Source organism: Benincasa hispida, chromosome 7 (assembly GCF_009727055.1).
Source record: "Benincasa hispida cultivar B227 chromosome 7, ASM972705v1, whole genome shotgun sequence".
Taxonomy (NCBI): Eukaryota; Viridiplantae; Streptophyta; class Magnoliopsida; order Cucurbitales; family Cucurbitaceae; genus Benincasa; species Benincasa hispida.
The window spans coordinates 30,542,624-30,565,573 of record NC_052355.1 but is presented as its reverse complement, the minus strand read 5'-3'; the positions used below and the strand labels follow the sequence as shown (position 1 = coordinate 30,565,573).

General features: G+C 32.1%; 2 long non-coding RNA genes across 2 annotated transcripts; both read right to left on the bottom strand.

Moving 5' to 3' along the window:
* Nucleotides 1–5,203: 5,203 nt before the first annotated feature.
* On the bottom strand, nt 5,204–6,988 carry LOC120081957. Its single transcript, XR_005482995.1, has 3 exons — nt 6,624–6,988; nt 6,418–6,499; nt 5,204–5,432 (listed from the first exon to the last, which is right to left on the bottom strand). It is a non-coding gene; the product is annotated as an uncharacterized LOC120081957 (long non-coding RNA).
* Nucleotides 6,989–15,458: 8,470 nt separating this feature from the next.
* LOC120081539 lies at nt 15,459–22,689 on the bottom strand. Its single transcript, XR_005482875.1, has 4 exons — nt 22,388–22,689; nt 22,063–22,313; nt 15,847–15,969; nt 15,459–15,643 (listed from the first exon to the last, which is right to left on the bottom strand). It is a non-coding gene; the product is annotated as an uncharacterized LOC120081539 (long non-coding RNA).
* Between the last annotated feature and the right edge of the window lie 261 nt (nt 22,690–22,950).

Genomic DNA, 22,950 nt, shown 5'->3' with positions numbered 1-22,950 from the left:
GTTTTAAAATTTTAAAATAGGAGTAAGAAAAATGGTAGAATTGAAAAAACAATTTTAAGCATGTGCTTGCTAAAACTATATTTTTTAATATGACATTATATGTCGATTAGTAGGGGTTCAATTAAACCATGCAATAACAGAAATTTAAATCTATATCCATATAGTCAATAGTAACTATAAATTTTATTATGAATCTATCACATTTATTTTTTTTTTCTTTGTTACTATTAGAAACTTTGAAACTGTTACATCTTTTTTACAATAATTACGAAAATTGAGGATTAAAACTCCGACTTTTAGAGGGAAAGATCATGTCAAATATCATGGAACTAAGCTAAAAATATTTATAATTACGAAGTTCATTAAACTGACCGCATTATCCCAGGTGAAACATTATACATCAATAGTAATCTAAAAAGTGAATTTCAATTGATTGCGTTTTTTGTTATTTACCTATGTTCTGTGTAATGAATTATATGTATTGCCTCCGAATTTGTATTCAAAACGCACAATCTGTTTAAAAAACGGAGGATGCTCAATCTTATTGGGTTTGAAACTTGCGTGGAACCTACTACTTATAATTATAGATATTTATATTATAACAATATGAGAATTATGAGTCAGTACATTTACTGTTATCTTCACCACTATCGTACCATACTATTATCATGAAGGTCAAATGCTAACGATAACCATGAGATGTAATAATAAATGTTATAGATTCGTAATTCTAAATAAAAACAATCAAAAGCTGTATAATTACACTTACAATTTAGGTCTATTACAATTCATCTATCAATAGAATCTCATTATGATTATCCTCCTTTTTATTACGCATTAATAAACATGACTCAAATTTTAATTTTAATTTTGTTGAAGTAGAAGAAATAGAAAGAAAAAGGAAAAGAAAAATCCGACAAATATTTGTATGAGTCAACATACACGTCATTTGTCACTTGTCAACTACTCGAAGGGAATGCGTTGACTCTTAACTTCCCTTCACTTGCACGGCTGCACTGAATTTTCCACCCTCGAGATGTTTTCACACATGTAATTCCAAATTACAATATATTAAAATTAAATTATTTTAATATCCTTTTAGAATTTATTGGAATTGATTTTACTATTTTAGGTACTGATTTTTCGTCTTCCAGTTTGGTAGTAAGATTTGGATACTTTGTGGTTAGATATATTGGTAATTTGGCTTCTTTCCCGACTTTACTTCCGTTGGAATTTTGTATAATTTGCTACAAATGATGGCTCTATTTGTAAATATTCTTTTTATTATTATTATTTATTTCCTATAAAAATTTATTTTTGTCTTCTCTCAATTTTTCAATTATAATTTTTTATTGTTGTCAAAATTTAAATAAGAGAAATACCCCCATCACATGACACCAACAAAGAGAAAATTTAAACTTTGACACGAACTATGCTTATTTTTGTACCTAGGGTATTATTTTTGGATTTGACGATTTTGTTGCTTCTATTCTTATTTTATATGGATTGTCTTCAACCCAAAATCATCCATAATTATTTTCACTAAGGAAACATTTATATTCATAATTGAATTCTAAAAAACAATCAAATTTGCTAACAAACTGTCTTTTTAGACATCAAAACTCGGCTTAATTTTTTTTAAGCATTAATAAAAAATAGATAACAAAACAAAGTAACTTGTGAGCAGAAGTAAAAGTTTATAAGTCTAATTTTAAAAATCAAATGATTATCAAACGGGATTTAAATTATTTATTTTGTTCTTGAATTTTTAGAATTATGTCTAATAGACACATATTTTAATATTGGTTTTTGCTATATGTGAGATGGGAATCGAACCTCAGACTCCGAGATCGATCGAAACAAATAGAAGAACTTAATGATTGAATTGAAGACTTCACAAGTACATCAAGAATGTCGTTTTAGTAGAACAATTGTGAGTCAATATCAAAGACAATGAGACTCCTCCAAAATTTAAATACTCATGACACAATTTCTAAAGTTTGGAAATCAAGATATATTTCAGTCATATATTCGTTTTATATTAATCTAGTTTTAAGATTATTGTAAGTTCAATACTTTTAATGGAAAATTGAACCATCCATATCTAAAATGGTACTTGAAAATTACAACCGACTTATATAGAAATATAATAACTCATATGAAAAAAGAAAATTAAAAATTTTTCCTATTGTTATGACATCACCAAGTAAAGAAAACAAACAAACAAACAACTTTTTTTTGTTTAATTTATTGGTTGGATCTTGTCATTTTATGTATGAATTATTTATGCAGTAAATTACAAAACAAGTAAAAGAAAAATATAAAAAATGATAATAAATAGATAAATAAAAAGCAATACCCATCAAAGGAGTTTTGGGAAGCGAGAAAGAAGAAAAACGGAAGGTTGGTGGAATTGGAATCCAATTCCCGTATCAGATTCGGTTGATTTTTGCCAGGGAATATATATTACTTTTTTTTGTAAACTATTGCCAAACTTTATATTTTCAGTCCCTACAATTTTTCTTACTTACATTTTTGCCCTTAAATTTTTAAAATTTAACAATTTAACTTATAACTTTTTATTTTGATCGCTGATTTTAGTTGCTATCATCAATTTTCCTTAATTACAAACAAAAAGTTAACATACCATTCTATTTTTTTTAAAAAAAAAAAATACTTTCTTGTCCCTAAATTTTTTTTGCTAGCTTTCATTTGGTTTCTAGATTTCAAAATATTACACTTTTAGTTTTTAAATTTTAAGTTTGATTACAATTTAGTCCCTAGATTTCAAAATCTAACAATATTACCTTTGAAATTGAGTTTTGTTTCAATTTGATCTCTAAATTTTTTGAGATTTACACTTTTAAATTTGATTTTTCACTCAATACTCAGTTGTAATCTTATCCCTCTGGCTCTTAACCTAAATGGTTAATTTAAGACTTGATCCATTTTAAAAGCTTTCAGTATCTTTTGATTATATTTTAAGTTGAATCATACAAAATACACTTAAGTTTTACAATAGGTTTCAATTAAGCTGGTAGATTATGATAAAGTTTTATTTTTTCACTTGTACTTTTGACAAAATTTGTTCTAAAAAGTATAGTTTTTATTCAAATAAATTATGAAAATTAATATTGCAACTGTTGTATAAAAATCACAAGTCTTACGTAATATTATTTACAACTATATAGAAAACTAAAATTGCTATTTCTGATGGGCAAGATTCTAGCATGATACGTACAAATTGGCACATTAGTCCTAGTTGGCTAGATTTGAAATGACCCATAAGGTAAGATCTTGAATTGATATGGTGTTGTATCTCACATGCTCTGATACCTAAGTCGGTATTGAACTGAAGTAGTGTAGAATTCAACACAAGGTAGAATGTGTTATCTCAATAATAGAATTGGTCCCTCTATTTATATGATCTTTCATTGACATGTGTGTAAGGCCTATCGATGTGAGTTGTAATATCCCGAATTTTTAAAATAATTTATATTGAATTATCTTAAAATATTTTAGCGTTAGTTTGATAAATTTGGACTAAAAATTTAATTTGGGAGATAAGATAATTAATTTAAAAGATATTTTTAAAGAATTATAATTTTAATTCAATTTAAGGAAAAAATGGATTAATTTATTTTGAGGAAAGTATGTTTTTAAATTGATTAAATATTTGGAAGGATGTAATTTATCTCAACTATTGGATTGTATGTTTCTTTTAAGTCCAAACTCATGTCAACTATTTTGGCTTCCTTTAATGACACCAGCTTAGCTAAATATTCCAAAAGAATTCTTCATATCATTACACATACTTTACCTAGTCCATCAATTTCCTATTATTACCAAAGTAATTATGACTTATTAATCCTTTCCAAAATTCCTCTCGAAATGTTTGGTTTTAATATCTCAGAACTTTTAATAAATTTATAGTCTCTTCTTCTTCTCTCTCTTATCCATAAAACAACTTTTAACTTTATACTTGAGTACATGGCCTGTGAAGAAATTTATCTATACTAACATCAATTGCACTACCCAATACAAAACATAACACTAGTCCTTAATGAATTCTTGTCTAGACAATTTTATTCCTTGGCTTAACCATATACACACCTTTATTCTTAAACTGTCATAACTCTACATAGTTTCATCAACCTTTAAGATCTCTGAATTGAGGTATATATTTGTTCATTTCTAAAAAAAATTTCATGAGATAAACTAGTGTCAAGTGACCTCATAATATTCTTTTTTTTTTCCTTTTGTTGTGTCATATCTGAATAACTAGCTTATAATAACTTCCATCGAGTCACTGACCTAGCATTAAAACATAACTGGTGCATTTAAGCTAAACAAATATTTTAATGCACAACTATCATAAAACTTTTAATTGATAAGACGTAACTGGCGATGACGAGGAATCCGTTCACGGGTCATAAGGACAATTTGGACTTACATAATAAGTCAGTCTAAGACTTATAGTAGGTCGTTACTACATGCAAGCATAAATCTCAAAATGACTCTCTCACAAATTTTAACTAAATCAAACGAATTTTATTAAATAAATAACTTTTGAAAAATCTAAATAATTAAAAATCTTTGATTGGGGTCCCCCTGAAATATAAGTTCAAAATAAATTTCTTGAAGTTTTATAAATAAAAATTTCAACAATGGAACTCTAAGTTTAAACATTAAGACTCGAATTTAAAACACTAAAACATGAAAACATAAGCGGAAACATCTCTCTGGTCCCAATGGCACGATCACGGATTCCTTCTGTCATTTGCCGGTATGTCCTTGCATTTATCTGAAAAACATAACATAAGAAAGGATGAGGATAAAATAATCAGTAAGTAACCCCACTACCAGGGTCAGGCTAAGCATCTATGTCCTCTAGATGCCACTCTCTAGTGGGACATTCATAAACCTCTACTTTCCATGAGATGACCATCTAGTCGATAATTGAACCCGTCCTGCCGTAGGTGAGATATATCCACAAACTTTTGGTAAAATTCCATAGGAGATCATAACTTCTGGAGAAGTCCCGAAGGAGATCACTAACATTTGGTGAGTCCCGAAGGAAACACTATAACGATCCGACCTCCTAGGACTTAAGTTAGGCCGTTACTAAATACATGCATGCATGGAACTTAAAACGACACTCTTTTATGGTGAAATAAATGCTAAATAAATAAGGTAAGTTCAAAGTTCTTTATTAAATGCGAATTTTAAAAATAACAATAGGGTACCCATAAATCATAAATACATAAATAAGTCTGAGAAACAATTATTAATAATAGGTTTCAAACATCAAAACTAAAAATTTAGCAAAACATGAAAGAAAATCTAAGTCTCATGAGCGGAAGCATAAAACTAGTCCCAGTGGCTCGATCACGAATTCTGCTTGTCCATCGTCGGTGCATCTCTACCTTTACCTGAAACAACAACATGAGAAAGAATGAATATAAAATACTCAGTAAGTAACCCCACTACTGGGGTCAGGTTAGACATCTATGTCCTCTAGATGCCTACCTCTGGTGGAACATATAAACTGTCCTAGTTCTCATGAGACACATACATATATGAAAAACTAATTTCTATCCTACTGTGGCTAAATATGTCCACTACCTTTGGTGAATCCCGAAGGAAACATAATATCTGGTGAATCCCGAAGGAGACACAAACTGGTGAATCCCGAAGGAGACACAATCTGGTGAATCCCGAAGGAAACACACTCTGGTGAATCCCGAAGGAAACACACTCTGGTGAATCCCGAAGGAAACACAATCTGGTGAATCCCGAAGGAAACACAAATCTGGTGAATTCCGAAGGAAACACAAATATAGTGAATCTCGAAGGAAACACAATATCTAGTGGCCATTCTAACTAATCAATAAAATCACTATTATAGTCTCGACATCATAATTATCATAATATGGTTCTATGACATACATATATGCCTTAACATCATGGCTCTACAACATACGTATATGCCTTAATATCCACAGATCACATACAACCTCATGGAATCAAATATCATCTCATGCTAACATTCAAGTATCTATGTGCACAAATAAATCTTTCAGATCCTCAATCAAGAACATACATCAGTTATACTAAACTATCAGTCCATCATGCCATCATTCTGTCATACTATTCATCTATCATACTAACTACATCTAGTGTCTGGCCCGTGGGCAGTTTCAGTAATAAGATTAATTACCTTAATCGAAAGTCCACAAATAAAATCAGAAAACCAAATAGTGACAGTAACTTGGAGTAACGACCCTAACATACGAATACAACCATTAAATTCCAGACCAACAGTAACTGTGAAAACTCAAACCTAAAAACAAAATACCCAAACCACACAACCCGAACCCACAATGATTACCAAAATTGAAATGGCCAAGAGCTTACCCAATGGCGAAACTACTTCCACCTTCCTTGACGGCGCCCCTTTGACTTTCAAGCTTCTCCAAAACTCGACTTCAAAATCCAACTGAAGACGTGTCAAAAAAAAATAATGAAGCAAAACACCATGGCCAATAGTTCTAATTGAGAAAAGAATCACCAACTTACCCACATCCACGAGATTCGGCGAAACCCAACAATAGAAAACTTACCCAGAACAAATCTGACGGCAACTACAACAATGGCAGGGGCTGGGCGGCGCTGGACAAATGTGGCTGACTGGTGGAGGCTCCGGTCGGCGATAAGCTGAAGAGAAAAGGGGGAACGCTCGAGGTCGCAGCTGGTGCAGGCGTTGGCACAACAAGTCGAGCAGCGGAAGGACTCGCGACTTCGGCGTGGGAGGCCGAAGTTGGATCTGGGCGACGCGAACGGCTGAGACGCGAAGAGGTCGAAGTTAGATCTGGGCTAGTCATTGCTCGAATTTGGGCTGGCGGTCAAGGTCGGCGACGAGAAGGACGACAGTTGGAGAAAAAATAAAAATCGGAAGGGGTTTGGTCGCGCATGAGGGAGAAGGGAATTTGGGGGGGTTTATAATAATAATAATAATAAATAAATCAAATAAACTATATTTTATTTTTTTCCTTATTCCACTTTATACTATTAAATTCCTTTCCTTCTCAAAAAGAAATTAATTCCTGACATTAATTTCCAAATTGAATAATTCCATGGCAACAAGATGAAATCCCAAAGGAGACCATCACCTCTAGTGAATCTCGAAGGAAACACAAACCTCTGGTGAAATAGCGAAGGAGATTACCACCTCTGGTGAATCCCGAAGGAAACACAAACCTCTAGAGGATATCTAACTACGGGTAGGGGGTAACTATCACTATCATAAATAACATGTATCATAAAATAAAGTCTCATAATCATGCAACTACATATCATCATGCTCATTATTCTTCTAGCAAATCATATAAAAAATTTAATCCATGCTTCAAAGCATAATTAAGATAAGCTTATTTTTCCTCATGCATCTCAATGCAAACAGTCTTAGAATCCTCAAAATTATTCTTAAATTTATCACCTAACATAAAGGCGGTTCTAGTAGTAAGATTACTTACCTCGAATTGAACTTCAAAAATTAATCCAACAAAAACTTGAATTGGTGTCTCAAACATTTTGTTTACTCCAAATTTATTCCAAACTTTGCTCAAAGATTCAAAATCTATACATAAACCATAATTTAGGATTTAAAATACAATTTCCAACATTTATAACTAATCCAAAGAGTTCCATAGTCTTAATACTCACCAATTAACGACTTTCAAAAACGTGAATCGATGCTCCAAATCTCATAGGTAAATCAAGTTTGACCCAAAATTCAGTGTGTACTAAAGAGCCAATCAAGAACTCCAAAGAAAAATCATTAACAACTCACCAAATAAAAATCCAACGAGCGGCGGTGACCACCGGACGCACAACGGCAAACGATTAAAAAAAATATGAAAGTAACAGGGATTTTTCTCTCTAATTGACCTCCCTTTGGAATGAAGTGGATGATTGTCTTTATGGAGGAAAAATACTCCTAATCCTAAATTATTTGGAATTTCATAACTTGAAGTAGTAGTTAGATTAGATTTCTTTTTTAAATAAGACATTTTCTCTAATTGGAAATTCTTATTTTAATTAATTAGAAAATCCATCATCTAATTAATTTAAATTAAATCCAAATTTCTCTTAACTCAATTTAAATTAATTAACTTCTCTAATTTGGATCCAAACTCCAAAATTAAAGAGGATAAAAGTTAGAACCGCAATTTCTCCTTTCCTTCTTAAATTTCAAATTCATTTTAATTTCCAAAATCCTAATTCTTTTCCTTTTCTTTATTTCCAAATCTCTTATCAAATTGATCTCAAACCAATTAACTTCTCCAATTAATTTAATTTTGGATCCAAACTAAAATTAAATAGAACATACAATCCAATATTTGAGATAAATAACATCCTTCCAAATATTTAATCAATTTAAAAACACACTTTTCCAAAAATAAATTAATCTAATTTTTCCTTAAATGGAATTAAAATTTCAATTCTTTAACAATATCTTTTGATTTAATTATCTTGTCTCTGAATTAAACTTTTAGCCCAAATTTATCAAAATAACGCTCAAATATTTTAAGATAATTTAATATAAATTACCTAAAAAATTTGAAATGTTACATTCTTCCCTCCTTAAGAAATTTTTGTCCTCGAAAATTCATTCCTGGATAATCTCTAGGTATTGGACTCTCACCTCAACCTCTCGTTCTCATGTTTCCTCCTCAAGCTGGTGATTTTGCCATAAAACTTTCACTAGTGCTACCTCCTTATTGCTTAAAGTCTTCACCTCCCTGGCAAGAATTTGAACAGGTTTCTCCTCATAACTTAGGTTGTCATTCAACTATAATAGTTTGAAGTCCACCAGATAGGATGGATCTGTCACATACTTCTTCAACATCGAGACATGAAAAACATTGTGAATTGTAGAGAAAGACGATGGAACGCCAACCGATAAACTACAGCACCAGTACATTTCAATATCTCAAAAGGCCCAATAAATCATGGACTTAGTTTTCCCTTTCTACCAAACCTCATAATGCCTTTCATACGTGTAACTTTCAAAAACACCTTGTCACCAGTTTCAAACACTAGGTATTTACGCCTAACATCGACGTAACTTTTCTGTTTGCTATGAGTTGTTTGCATACGTGCTCGGATCTTCTGTATTGCCTCATTTATTATCTACACTAACTCGGGTCCTAGTAACTTCCGTTCACCAACCTCATCCCAACATACAGGAGACATGCAACTCTTCCCATATAGGACCTCAAATGGTGCCATGCCAATACTAGTTTGGTGATTATTAATATAAGCAAACTTCATGAGATGCAAATGGGAGTCCCAACTCCTCGAAAACTCTCACCCACAAGCACATAACATATTTTCCATTTTTTAGTTCAAATGCTCTGTTTGACCATCAGTCTAGGAGTGAAAAGTTATAATAAATTCTGGCTGGATATCCAACACCTTCTGGGAGACTTTTCCAAAAATGGATGTATAACGTGGGTCGCCATTTGATGTAACTGAAACTAGTATCAAAAAAGGTGTGACAACCCCTTCCATATATAACTATGAAACTTAAATGCTGAAAAATCAACAACACTTTAATATGTTCACGTTGAGAATTGTGAAAACTGGCGTGAGCTCAAGAAACTCTTATCCACTAAAATCATATATCTGAACCTACCATACTGTCACAGGAAAATCTTCATACATGTGGTGAAGAAACTAGTATACTATATAATGCGTCATCTGAAGATACGTAACAAAACAAATCTAGACGACTGAAAACTGCTTCTACTCTGGAAGTGCCGACTGTGATGTCCTTCTTAATGTCTACATGTCTGAGAATAACTCTGTCTAATTAAGTCTCACATTCATGAGAAACTCATCATGGGGCTTTATACTATCACGGGTTATAAAACTTGCTTGAGCCAATCCTCATGTTATTCTTTAGCCTTAAAACAATCACATATAATTACTTATACCCTGCTGCAAACGAGTCTAGAATTCCCTCCGAAAATGTGGTTTTGAAGTTCCTAGATGCTAAAGCATTAGTCAATTGATAACACATTTCCATAACTTCATAATAACCGTAATCGATCCCTGTAGTTAGCTTTTAAAATAAAACCTTCTTGATTCATAAGTTCTAGCTTGAATTACCCGTACTCTCTAGAGCTAGTTAACTCATTGCCCATGCAAGAGAAAACATACTATCTTGTAATGCTCCAAACCCACTTATAGCAACTTCTTATTATCAACTCAACTTTATTAGTAAGTCTATCCCTTATGCCAATGGTGATCTTGGAAGATCCAACTTACTTACTTTTGTGCATATACTACTTTTGTCTACCTCGAGCTGGATTATTTTCCTTTTTCAATCAAATTGATGGTCTTGCTAGTTCATGTTTTCAACTTGCACACAAAGTCAAAATCCCTTGAATCTTACTAATGCCCTCAATGATTTACCTCTTAATTAATGAAGCCTCAACATATCATGTCAATAGTTCTTGAATATCTACTATTACTAGTAACTCTATTTTAGCTTATCACTTCTCAATCTTTTATTTCGATAACAGATTCTTGTGTTAAGACAAAGTTCCATACCCAATCACCTATGTAAGCTATCTTTTTTTCCAACACATATTGTCCCAAAATTCCACATGATAATGAGATATTCTTCTTTTACAACAAAACAAATACCTTGTAACCCCTCATATCATGCCTCAAAACCATACTTAACTAGGAGTTTTGAACACATTAAATTTCTTTCTCTTTCCAAAAGAGTAAACTTTCTTGGATACTTTTCTCTCCTTCACATTTATCTTTGATAAAACCACTAAATTCAAGACACCTCTTTTTTTTTTCCACTTTCCAAATGGAACATAATCTCTTTACTAAAGTATAGTTTACTTAACTCCTCCATAAGTCTTATCTCTCTCATTAAGAATTTCCATCTTGTAGAATTCTCCTTTGCCAATTTTCATACTTTTAAACTCCAAACGACTTTTATTTGTTCAAATTTTTCTAACTTGGATCTCCTTATCACAATAAGGATATGGATTTAATCCAGATACTCTAAAATAATCTTTCAACCCAAACAAATAACACTTTGCTTTATACCTTTAAGTCCAAACTTTTAAATTGAACTGAAATAATTAATCCAAATTTTCCTTAAATTGAATTAAAATTTTAACTCTTTACAAATATCTTTTAAATTAATTATCTTGTCTCTCAAATTAAGTTTTGTAGTCCAAACTTATCAAAATAACGCTTAAATATTTTAAGATAATTTAATACAAATTACCTGAAGAATTCATAATGTTACATGAGTCGACCTAATTTATAGCGGTCAAGGTAAGTTTAACGACTTGCCCTTCGATGACTCGGTAGGCCTTGAGTTTCTTCTTTTAGTGGTTAATGACCCCTGCCTTGACTAGACCATGTGGGAGACTTTTTTATTTGGGGTTCGTTGGCATGATGAACTTGAAATGGGCTCAAGGCTTTGGGAACCCTCCATTTCTTTGGTCACATAAGAGTTTATGTAATTATTTTTATACATTGGTTGTTATATCAATTTATCTATATGATATTATAAATGATGTTCTAACGAGGATTCGGTTTATGGAAACCGTTTCTTGAAATAATAGAAGGGAAGTAGAGGAAGAATTTTCTCATAACTTTTCTTAGAAAATTGAGATAAACTCCCATGGATTTTTTTTTTTTTTTAACAAGACTTCAAAATTCTAAACTTTTCAAACACCTTTTTACTAAAATTAGTTTTCTCTAAATCCAATTTAACAAATTATTTTGCAACTATATGACCTGCAGAAGTTGTGGAAATTCAATATACTTTATTGAATGTAGCAGATGTAGCACTAAAAATGTAGGATAAATATCAATTTACACTCTGAATTTTGAAGTTGTATCGATTCAAACCCTAAATAAATTATTGTATCAATTTAAACTCTGAAATTTCATAAGTTTAACAATATAAACCTTAAAGTTTCATAAATATATCAATTTAAATCCCCCATTAAATTTTATTTAGATATACTTATAAAAGTTTAAGATTTAAATTGATGCAATCATGAAAGTTCAGAGTCTAAATTGATATATTTATGAAAGTTTAGGTTTAAATTATACACTATTAGTTTAAGGTTTAAATTGGTACAACCTCCAACGTTCGGGATTAAATTGATATTTGCCCTAAAATATAATTAGCTGTAGAATGTCACGATCTATCAACAAAATGTCAAGTTCAGGAAAATTGGTTTAAATGTAAAACTGTTGAAAATATTTTCAAATATAGCAAAATATTACAATCTACTAGTGTCTACCACTTATAAATGATAATAATATATAAAGTGTCTATCACTACTGATACATATTCACATTTTGTTATATTTATAAATATTTTAGTTTATTTTTTAATATTTGAAAATAATTCTATATATAATAACGATTAGCTTCCGCCTCATTCGAATTTTCAATTAAAATTATTTTTTAAAATTATTACAACACAATGTAAAGGCCAAGGATCTCTTAAAGGAAATAAAGATATTTTAATCATTGAGTATGCTTAAGTTAATTAGCAATTAAAATTATGTTTTTCAAATTTTCAAGAAAAAAAAATCATAGTTTTATCAATGTGACTTGTTGAGCCAATGTAATTAAAATAAAGGCTAAATTGAAATGATACTATTCTTTCAATGATTACAATATTTATCTCAAAACTTTCATATATATATTTCAAAATTATATTTGGATATAAATCTTTTACCACTTTAAAATGGAAATTGAGACCTAAAATAGGTGTTAGAATGAGAAGTCTAGAACGATATAACGATGTTGATTTCTAATTTTCGTTTTGAATATCTTAATAGATTTCTATTCCTTAAAGTAGTTTTGAATGTTTGTAAAATGTCAAAAATAGAATATTGCATAATCCATAATTTGTTCAGTTTTTTTGGGTTTTTTTTTTCATTCTTTACTAACATAAAAACATCTAATAAACTTTAGTCATAGCTCGGATGAAATCTTTTGTAACTCCTTCGGTTGGCTTTTTTTTCTTTCTTTCTTTTTTGCCCATTTTTAATAAATTTCATACCCCAATAAAATATCTCTCTTATTAAAAAATAATATTAACTTTAGCCAATATATATAAGTTAAAAATATAAAGGACAAAATTTTACTTTATCATCATTGAGATAACAATTTAGTCCTTAGCTAATTATTTAGTTTCTAACTTATTTAATTTTGGAAACATTTTATTACATATCGTACTCTAGTATCATCATATGATAAAGCACAAAAATGGATAAGGTAGAATTTAAATGGTTGTCAAGTCAAACCAATTTTACATTTTACTCTAAGAATAGTAAGGATAAGGATCAAATCGTTATGAATCTAAAATTATAAAAACAATAAATCCATTCTAAAGTTTAGAGATTAAAATCTTTACCGATTTTAAATTTACATACTCCAAATTTAAAGACTAAATCATCAGCATTTAAAGTTTACTAAATATAATACATAAATAAATTCTATATACATAATTGTTTCTTTAACCTCAAAATTAAAGTTTTCTTTTCGTTTTTTGTTTTCTTTTTTTTTTTTTTTTTTTTTTTTTTTTTTTTTTTTTTTTTTTGCTTGTTATTATTGTTGATATATTATTTTGTGAAATTACAAAAAGGGCAATCCAGATAAAGAGGAAATAATAGCTAGCTGGAAAGGAAAAGGGGTTACTTTGGCAGCTTTTGCACCCCATTTTGGTCCATATTCTGTCTCTCTATGGCTATTTGGTACTCAATACTCCTCACCATTCTACAGTTATACACTATTCTACCATACCCAAAATTTAAACCATATTCAAATTTAAATTCAATTTGACAAGACACCCTATAAAACATTATAATATCAAAAGAAAATAATGTCACTTTCATAGTCTTGAAGTTTAAATATACTATGAAATAATGCTACATGAGTTTGTAGTATTTACAAAGTTGTTAGAATATGTCACTTTTTAAGAATATCTAATCAAGCAATGTGTAGGGTTAAACCAAATACAATCATGTTCAAATCTCTATCCCATGTGGCCTAAAATTTGGTAATATAATGTTTATATGTTTACATGTTTTGATGAAGTCTTTTTTTAATTAGAAAAAAATAACATAAATGTAATGAAGCAAGTCTTTGGATTTTTTTTTTTTTTTAAAGAGATAAAAGTATTTGTTTGGTAGTATATGTGTGAATTTAATATTTTTCTTAAAACTTTCTTTTTCAAGTCTAAATTTAGGAAGCTGTCACAATGTGATTAATAATTTTATATTGTTAGATATATGAAAAAGAAACTATAAAAAGATCACTATATTTTGACGATTTATTATATTAAATAATTTTTTCATCCAATAGGATGGGGGGACTTTATTCACCTCCCTATCAATGTATAAAATTGTGAACTAAAAATGTTGTTTCATACCAATAACAAAAATATGGTGGATTGAAGTAATAATTTTTAAAATAAATTTGTTATAATGGCATAATCAATCTTATAAAAGTGAATATAACTCATATGACATCTAATATGTATTAGCGATCAAGAAGTCTGTAGTTCAAATCAACCACATAGATTGTACTAAAAACATCTTTGTTCTTTTAAAGAAAATCCACTTTATTTTAAAATTTTAATTATCTTAAAACAAACTCAATATTAGTTATTTTTTCTTTTAAGGAAAAAAAAACACATTTCCATCCCTAAATTTTGGATTTAGTTTTCATTTAGTCCTTAAATTTCAAATTGTTGACACTTTTACCATTGAATTTTGGGTTTAATTTTCATTTGGTCCATATGCTACTACAAAAATTGTATTATTTGATGTTTTTTCGCAATCAAGTATCAATGTTACTTGATGTTTTTAAAAACGTCAAGTAATCCCGTGTCAAGAATAGGAGAAATTTTTTTTATTGGCTAAACGTGTCAAGCTATAATTTACTTGATATGTTATAAGTCAAATATATGAGATCTGTTGACTTATTTTAAGTATCAAGTATCTAAATTCTTTATATGAATCAAGATTTTCATAATTTGATAGTTTTTACTTGTTAAATGTAATTTCATCTTGATACCTTGAGGAATACTTGATATGTTTTATTTGTCAAGTTTGTATATGGTTTTTTTTAAAAAAAAAAAAAAATGTATTGTTAGAAATTATCTATATAATTGCTCATTTTTTTAGGTCCAATAATCATATTGATTATATAAACCAAACAATACTCATCAACCAAATAAATAACGCACACATTTCTAATTTTGTCAACCATATAAACAAAAATATATATTCACAATTTATGTCTACAACATTACTAAACTAACATTTATATGAATGATTCCAAAATTACAATTCTATGTAAATACTTCCAATATTACAACACTAACAACTTCATGACTAAAACTTATTTGAGCACAATATACTTAATAACAAAAAACGAATTATGATCTTTAATCATAAAACACAAAGTATATGTAATAATAAGAAAGAGAGACAACACTCTCCTCAAAACACCACAATACTCTTAGGTATCTCCAAAGTGAGAACCTCGTCAGATGTTATCCTCAACTCCTTGAAATCTACGAACAAAAGGAGAAGAGTATTAACATCTTTTCCAATTACATGTTATTTCATCGGGTAGCCAATAACACCTTTTCTAATTAACATATTTCACTAGAGTACCATAAAATATTCAATACAGGTCCAACATTTTCAACCCAACAATTTTTATCTTTTTCATTTCCATCCATAGGTCTTAAACTCTCACATGCTACCAAATTACCTTCTATAGAATCCTTTCATTTTATGATTCAAGATTCCTTCGAAGTCCATACTCAATGTTCCTAACCCAATTGTCTAAATTTTGGTTCTCTTCACTTGCTTGAATGCTTGAAGCCTGGATAACCTGCACTAGCAATTGTTTGTCAAAGAAGCTCCAAAAGGAATTTTTCAAATAATTTCAGATAAAATAGAAAATGAGATGCTACATCATAGATTGAAAGGTGGTCATTCAAACCGCAAAAATCGAACCGTTTCTAAAAACCAAACCGAACCGAAAACTCAGTGAAACTGAAAAATGCGGTTCGATCCGATTTGAAGAAATTTTGAAACTGAATTAATTTGGTTCGGTTTGGTTTCACTTTCGAAAACCAAATTTGAAACCGAATCGAATCGTTTTTAGCTAATATATATTTATTTATTGAAAAAAATAGTAAAACCGAATTTAAAACCGAACCGTTTTTAATTTAAAGAACAAAACTGAATTTAAAACCGAATCGTTTTTAATTAAAAATATATATATAACATGGATTTTTTAAAAATGCCAAAACCGAATTTGAAACCTGTTATAATTCTATATTAGGATTTTCCATTCTGGTATATATTTTGTGATATTTTCCTTTAGTGATATTTTCCTTTTCTATGCTTTGTACACTTTGTATATATTCATATCTTTGGTGAATAAATAAAGCATTCAGATTCTTTCTCAAACCTAAGAGTTTTACATAGTATCAGAGCTCTCTAAATAAACGTAGGGTTTTTGTGAACCTTAGGGTTTGAGAATTTAGAACCCATTTGTGATACGTTTAGGGTTTTGTGGAGAGGTGAGTTTACTCACAGTCGCCGTCTTCGGTTCGTTCGCCGTCGTTAGCCGTCCGCCGTCCGTCCGGAAAAAAGAAAAAGAAAAAAAAAACTGTTTTTTCGACACCGCCCATTCCAAAGAGAAGCCCAGCCGCCGAGCTACAAAATCCCCCTGGTTGCCATCTAACCAGCACGTGAGGCTCACGCGCCGCCTGTTCCAGCCTGCTGTCCGTCCACGCGTCAGGGCATGTAGGCACGTGCGCCGCCGTTTTTTCGTCCGTCTTCATTGAGGTTTCCTCAGTGTTGTTGGTTCTTCTTGGTGGTGTGTTTGTTTGGGATATATAGATATACTCATTGCTTGTGTAGACATCTCTTCGGTAAATTAAGGTTTGATTCTTTGTTGTCCGGTGTCTACTTTTTTGAGGTAATGGCTGATAAGAAACCAGTACTGTCTAAGATTGTTCCTATGGTGTCAAAAGTAACTGAACACAAGTTGAATGGATCCAACTACAATTCATGGAGATCAAATCCAGGAGGTGTTGTTTGCTATTATTGTCATAAACCTGGCCATACGAAACGTGAATGCAGAAGATTGTTGAATAAGGGTCAGAGGATGTCATTACCTTCTGCATATGTCGGCTCTACTCTTGATAATCTTGACAAGTCAATTACGATTTCTGCAGGGGAGTTTGCTAAATTTCAGCAATATCAAGAGTCATTGAGGGCATCATCTTCTACTCCCATTACGACCATCGCATAGACAGGTAACATTTCTAAATGCCTTCTTTCCTCCACGTCAAAATGGGTCATTGACTCTGGCGCTACAGAATATGTCAAGTAACCCCAGTTTATTCCCTACCCTTTGTACATCTACCTCTTCACCTAATGTCACTATAGCTGATGGAACCTCCACTCCTGTTTAGGATCAGGAACCGTCCATCTCACTGAATCAATTTCTTTGTCATCAGTTTTAAATTTACCAAATTTCTCATTTAATTTGATTTCGGTCAGTAAACTCACTCGTGATCTGCATTGTTGTGTCTCCTTTTTTCCTTGTTATTGCTTATTTCAGGATCTTACGACGAAACAGACTATTGGTAAAGGGCGGGAAGTTGGAGGTCTTTACATCTTTGAACCACAAACACCTACGGCCATCACATGCTCTAGCGTATCGTCTCCCTTTGAAGAGCATTGTCGTTTGGATCATCCGTCTATCTCTGTGTTGAAGAGTCTTCGTCCATAACTTCAACATTTGTCTTCTTTCGATTATGAGTCATGTCAATTTGCTAAATTTCATCGTTTGAGTTTGTATCCTTGAGTCAATAAACGAGCTAGTACTCCTTTTGAATTGGTCCATTCTGATGTTTGGGGTCCCTGTCCTGTTGAGTTCAAATGGGGGTTTAGATATTTTGTTACATTTGTCGATGACTATTCTCGTGTTACGTGGTTATATCTAATGAAAATTCGTTCTGAGTTACTTTCTCATTTTCGTAACTTCCATGTCGAAATTCAAACTCAGTTTAGTGGTATTCTTAAAATCCTACGGAGTGATAATGCTAAGGAATATTTTTCTCATACACTCAAGTCTTATTTAGATACCCATGGCATTCTTCATCAATCTTCTTGTGTTGATACTCCATCTCGAAATGGGGTTGCAGAACGAAAGAATCGTCATCTCCTTGAGACAGCCAGAGCTTTGATGTTTCAGATGCATGTTCCAAAATCCTTTTGGGCTGATGCTATTTCCACAGCTTGTTTCTTAATCAATCGCATGCCCTCTTCCATTCTTAAGGGTGAGATACCTTTTCGTACTTTATGCCCTAAGCAACATTTGTTTCCCATTCAACCCAGAATATTTGGTTGTACCTGCTTTGTTCGGGATGTTCGCCTCAGCATACCAAGTTGGATCCAAAGTCCTTAAAATGTATTTTTCTTGGTTATTCCCGTGTCCAAAAGGGGTATCGGTGTTATTGTCCTAGTCTTAATAAATATTTAGTCTCTCCTGATATCACGTTTTTTAACATACCCCATTTTTTTCATCACCGTCTTTCTCTTCGAATAAGAGTCAAGGGGAGCATAAGGAATTATAGGATGATTTCCTTGTCTACACAATTATTTCTCCTTTCGATCCTCTTCCTGATTCATCTCCTCCTCCCATCGTTAAGGTCTATACTCGACGACAACCTCCTCGAGTTCCATGTCCTGTACCAGAGTCTTCTTCGTCATTGGATCCAAAAACGGGTGATGATCTTCCTATTGCTCTTCGTAAAGGTAAACGTACTTGTGCTCATCCTATTTCCTCTTTTGTTTCATATAACCATTTGTCACCTTCCACATGTTCATTCATTGCATCCTTAGAGTCTGTATCCATCCCAAAAATTGTTCATGAGACTTTGTCTCATCCTGGTTCGTGTGCCGCAATGGTGGAGGAGATGATTGCCTTAGATGATAATTGTACTTGGGATTTAGTTTCTCTTTCTGCAGGAAAGAAGGCTATTGGTTGCAAATGGGTGTTTGCAGTTAAAGTCAATCTTGATGGTTCTGTTGCTCGGTTAAAAGCACGCCTCGTAGCGAAAGGCTACGCACAAACTTATGGCATTGACTATGCTGATACTTTTTCTCCTGTAGCAAACATGGCATCTGTAAGGATGTTTATTTCATTAGCTTCAATCAATCATTGGCCTTTACATCAGCTTGATATTAAAAATGCATTTCTTCATGGTGATCTTCAAGAAGAGGTATATGGAGCAACCATCAGGGTTTGTTGCTCAGAGGGAGAATGGAACGGTATGTCACCTTCGTAAATCCTTGTATGGATTAAAGCAGAGCCCACGAGCTTGGTTTGGTAAATTTAGTCAGGTGATTGAAAGCTTTGGAATGCAGAAGAGTAGGTCAGATCATTCAGTCTTTTTTAAGAGATCTGAGGGTGGTGTCATCTTGTTAGTTGTATATGTGGATGATATTGTGATTACTGGTGATGATGTTTCAGGTATCCAGTCTCTAAAGACCTTTCTTCATAATCAATTCCATACAAAAGATTTGGGCATGTTGAAATACTTCTTAGGAATTGAGGAAATAAGAAGCAAGAAAGGAATTTTATTATCACAGAGAAAATATGTACTTGACTTGTTGACTGAAACAAGAAAGCTAGGGACTAAGCCATGTAGTACCCCAATGATGCCCAACTTACAGCTCACAAAAGATGGAGAATTGCTAAAAGATCCTGAAAGATATAAGAGGTTTGTGGGAAAATTTAATTACCTTACAGTGACTCGATCCGAAATAGCCTATTCAATAAGTATTGTGAATCAGTACATGTCATGCCCTACAGTTGATCATTGGCCTATATTGGAACAGATTCTTTGTTATTTGAAGGCTACTCCCGGGCATGGTTTATAATATAAGGATTATGGTCATACTAATATTGAATGTTTCTCAGACGCTGATTGGGCAGGATCTAAAGAAGACAGAAGATCAACCTCAGGGTATTGTGTTTTTGTTGGTGGTAATTTGATTTCTTGGAAGAGTTAGAAGCAAAATGTGGTGTCACGTTCAAGTGCAGAATCAGAATATAGAGCAATGGCATAATCTGTGTGTGAATTGATTTGGATATATGAACTTCTTGTTGAGTTGGGATTTGAAATCACCACACCGACAAAGTTGTGGTGTGATAATCAAGCAGCACTTCATATTGCGTCTAATCCAGTATTTCATCAAAGGACTAAACATATTGAAGTTGATTGCCATTTTGTACGTGAGAAAATTCAACAAGGGTTGGTGTCTATAGGATATGTGAAGACTGGAGAACAATTAGGAGATATCTTCACGAAAACATTGGATGGAAGACGTATAGATTATCTATGTAACAAGTTGGGCATGATTAACATATATGCTCCAACTTGAGGGGAGTGTTATAATTCTATATTAGGATTTTCCATTCTTGTCAATATTTTGTGATATTTTCCTTTTCTATGCTTTGTACACTTGTATATATTCATATCTTTGGTGAATGAATAAAGCATTCTAATTCTTTCTCAAACCTAAGAGTTTTACAAAACCGAACCAAACCGCATATATGAATAAAGCATATATGCAGTTCGTTCGGTTTCACATTTTAAAAAAATCGGTTTGGTTCGGTTTGACCACCAAACCGAACTGAACCGTTTCCACCCCTAAGATTGATAAACTGAAGGTGAATACAGGTAAGGATAGCTGCTACATCATAGATGGGGCTCCATTGATTTTGCAGAATATCCAAACAAATGCTTCCATTCAGCATAAACCGAAGGTGATGGGAAAAGGCAAATGAGCAAAAAGGAAAAAAAAGTGTAGGCTTAGCAACATTTACATAGATCAAACATAGAAAAACAATGAAGATGTTCCCATGGATGGATAGATCATCATGCCACAAATCAAAACGAAAACAAGCATGACCTAACCTAAGCTTCCATGGGAATGAAAATTCATTGTAAACATACTCAGTATTATACTTCTTATAAACACCAAGGCTACCGATGCAAAAACTGAGCATATTCCGAAAATCACGCAACAAGAAATCACTCATTTTAAAGTCTCTTCAAGGCACAAAGTAGCTGTAAGCTGCAATTAGCATTATACACAAGTTTTACCAACAAATATTCATCAAGTGATTTAAGCTCTAAGCTTCCTTCGCACAGAAAAATCTCAGAGATACAAACATCCGTATTTTAATTTCTTAATGTCAAATTTTCATGAATATTTAGAGTGCTTATTTTTTAACATTATGAAAATATTTCCACGATCACATGGATGATTTCCAAAACTATGCCATATTGTTATACAAAACCATATGCTCGTCTTCAGTAGTAATCCATATGATAATAAAATAATGTAGCAGTCATAAGAAAACTGTGAAAGAAGAATAAAAAACAAGGCATTGTAGACTTTCTTCCATAAGTGCTAGCAAACATTGACACAAAAGGTCTGGCCACTAGTGAATTCAATTATCCCACAATACAAAACACCCAAATAGTTGCAAAGGAATAAAATATCCCTCCACTTAATCAACTACACAATAATCAACCCCAATTCCCAGTCAAAACAATCTAACAAGAATTCAAAATCATCTTGAAATTCATTGACTAAATCATCAAATCATCCATTCATTTCAGCCACATCTCCACAAAAATCAAACAAACAAACAAATCCCAATACACAAAATAGCAATAATAAGAAGAAAAATAAGAATCAAGAACCACATTACATTCCTAAGTGATTCGAACAGCTCAGCCACAATCGATAACAAGAAAAACCATGGGAAGCATGGAAAAAATCATCAAAAAATTGAAAAGGGAAGGAAGATGGGGACAATCAAACAAGAAAATGAAAGATACCCGCTCGACCCATTCGCGAGAATCATTAGAACCCTTAAAACACTTACCAAAAGCTCGTTGAAACCTCAACGTCTGCTGGACAGCACTTCGAAACACTTCAGAAAGCACAACCTAACCTTCAAACACCATGGGTAAACACAATCTTGCATGACTACTTAATGGGTTATCAAAACCCACCCCCACAACAACTCGAAACTAAAAAAACAGAGCAGTTACAAAATCTGACAAAAATCGGATGGCTGGTGACTAAAGGCGGAGCACAGCAGAGGCGAGCTACGACAGACGCGCGACGTAATGGCTGTTGGGATTGTACATCTGAGAGCTATGAGAGAGAGAGATAGGTTGGAGAAGAGAAAGAGTGAAAAAACTCACCTCACGGCTAGCAATTGAGACGACATCGACCTCCCACGACTGAACAGCGACAGATCTGCGGTTGGGCGCCTCTTCGGCTAGCAGCGGAAACAAACTGCCAGCGGTGTGCTACTGAACGCACAAATGGAGCAGACGAAGGAAGAAAAAGTGGAGAATCGTGAAGAAGAGGAAGAAAATGTGAGAGGGGAGGGTGGCTGCCTAAGGAGGGAGAGAGATGAAATAAAATTAGGGAGAAGCTGAAAGTGATGGAAATCGGAAGTCGAAACGTGGGATAAGAGGGAAATGGATGTCACAAAATATTACATTTTACTCCCTAGTTTTGCGGTTTGTTAGTTTCATCTTTAAATATTTCCACTTTTAGCATTGGTTTTAGTTAAAAATCCTAATATTAATGTTTATTAATTAATTTTAAAAAATAAAAATATATACTTAATTATTTATCACTTATTTTCATCTTTATTAAAATTAATTTTTAAACTTCACTACATAATTATTTTAAATTAATTAATTATAATGTTAGGACCAAAAATGATTATTAGCAATCATTATAGGATAGAAGTGTA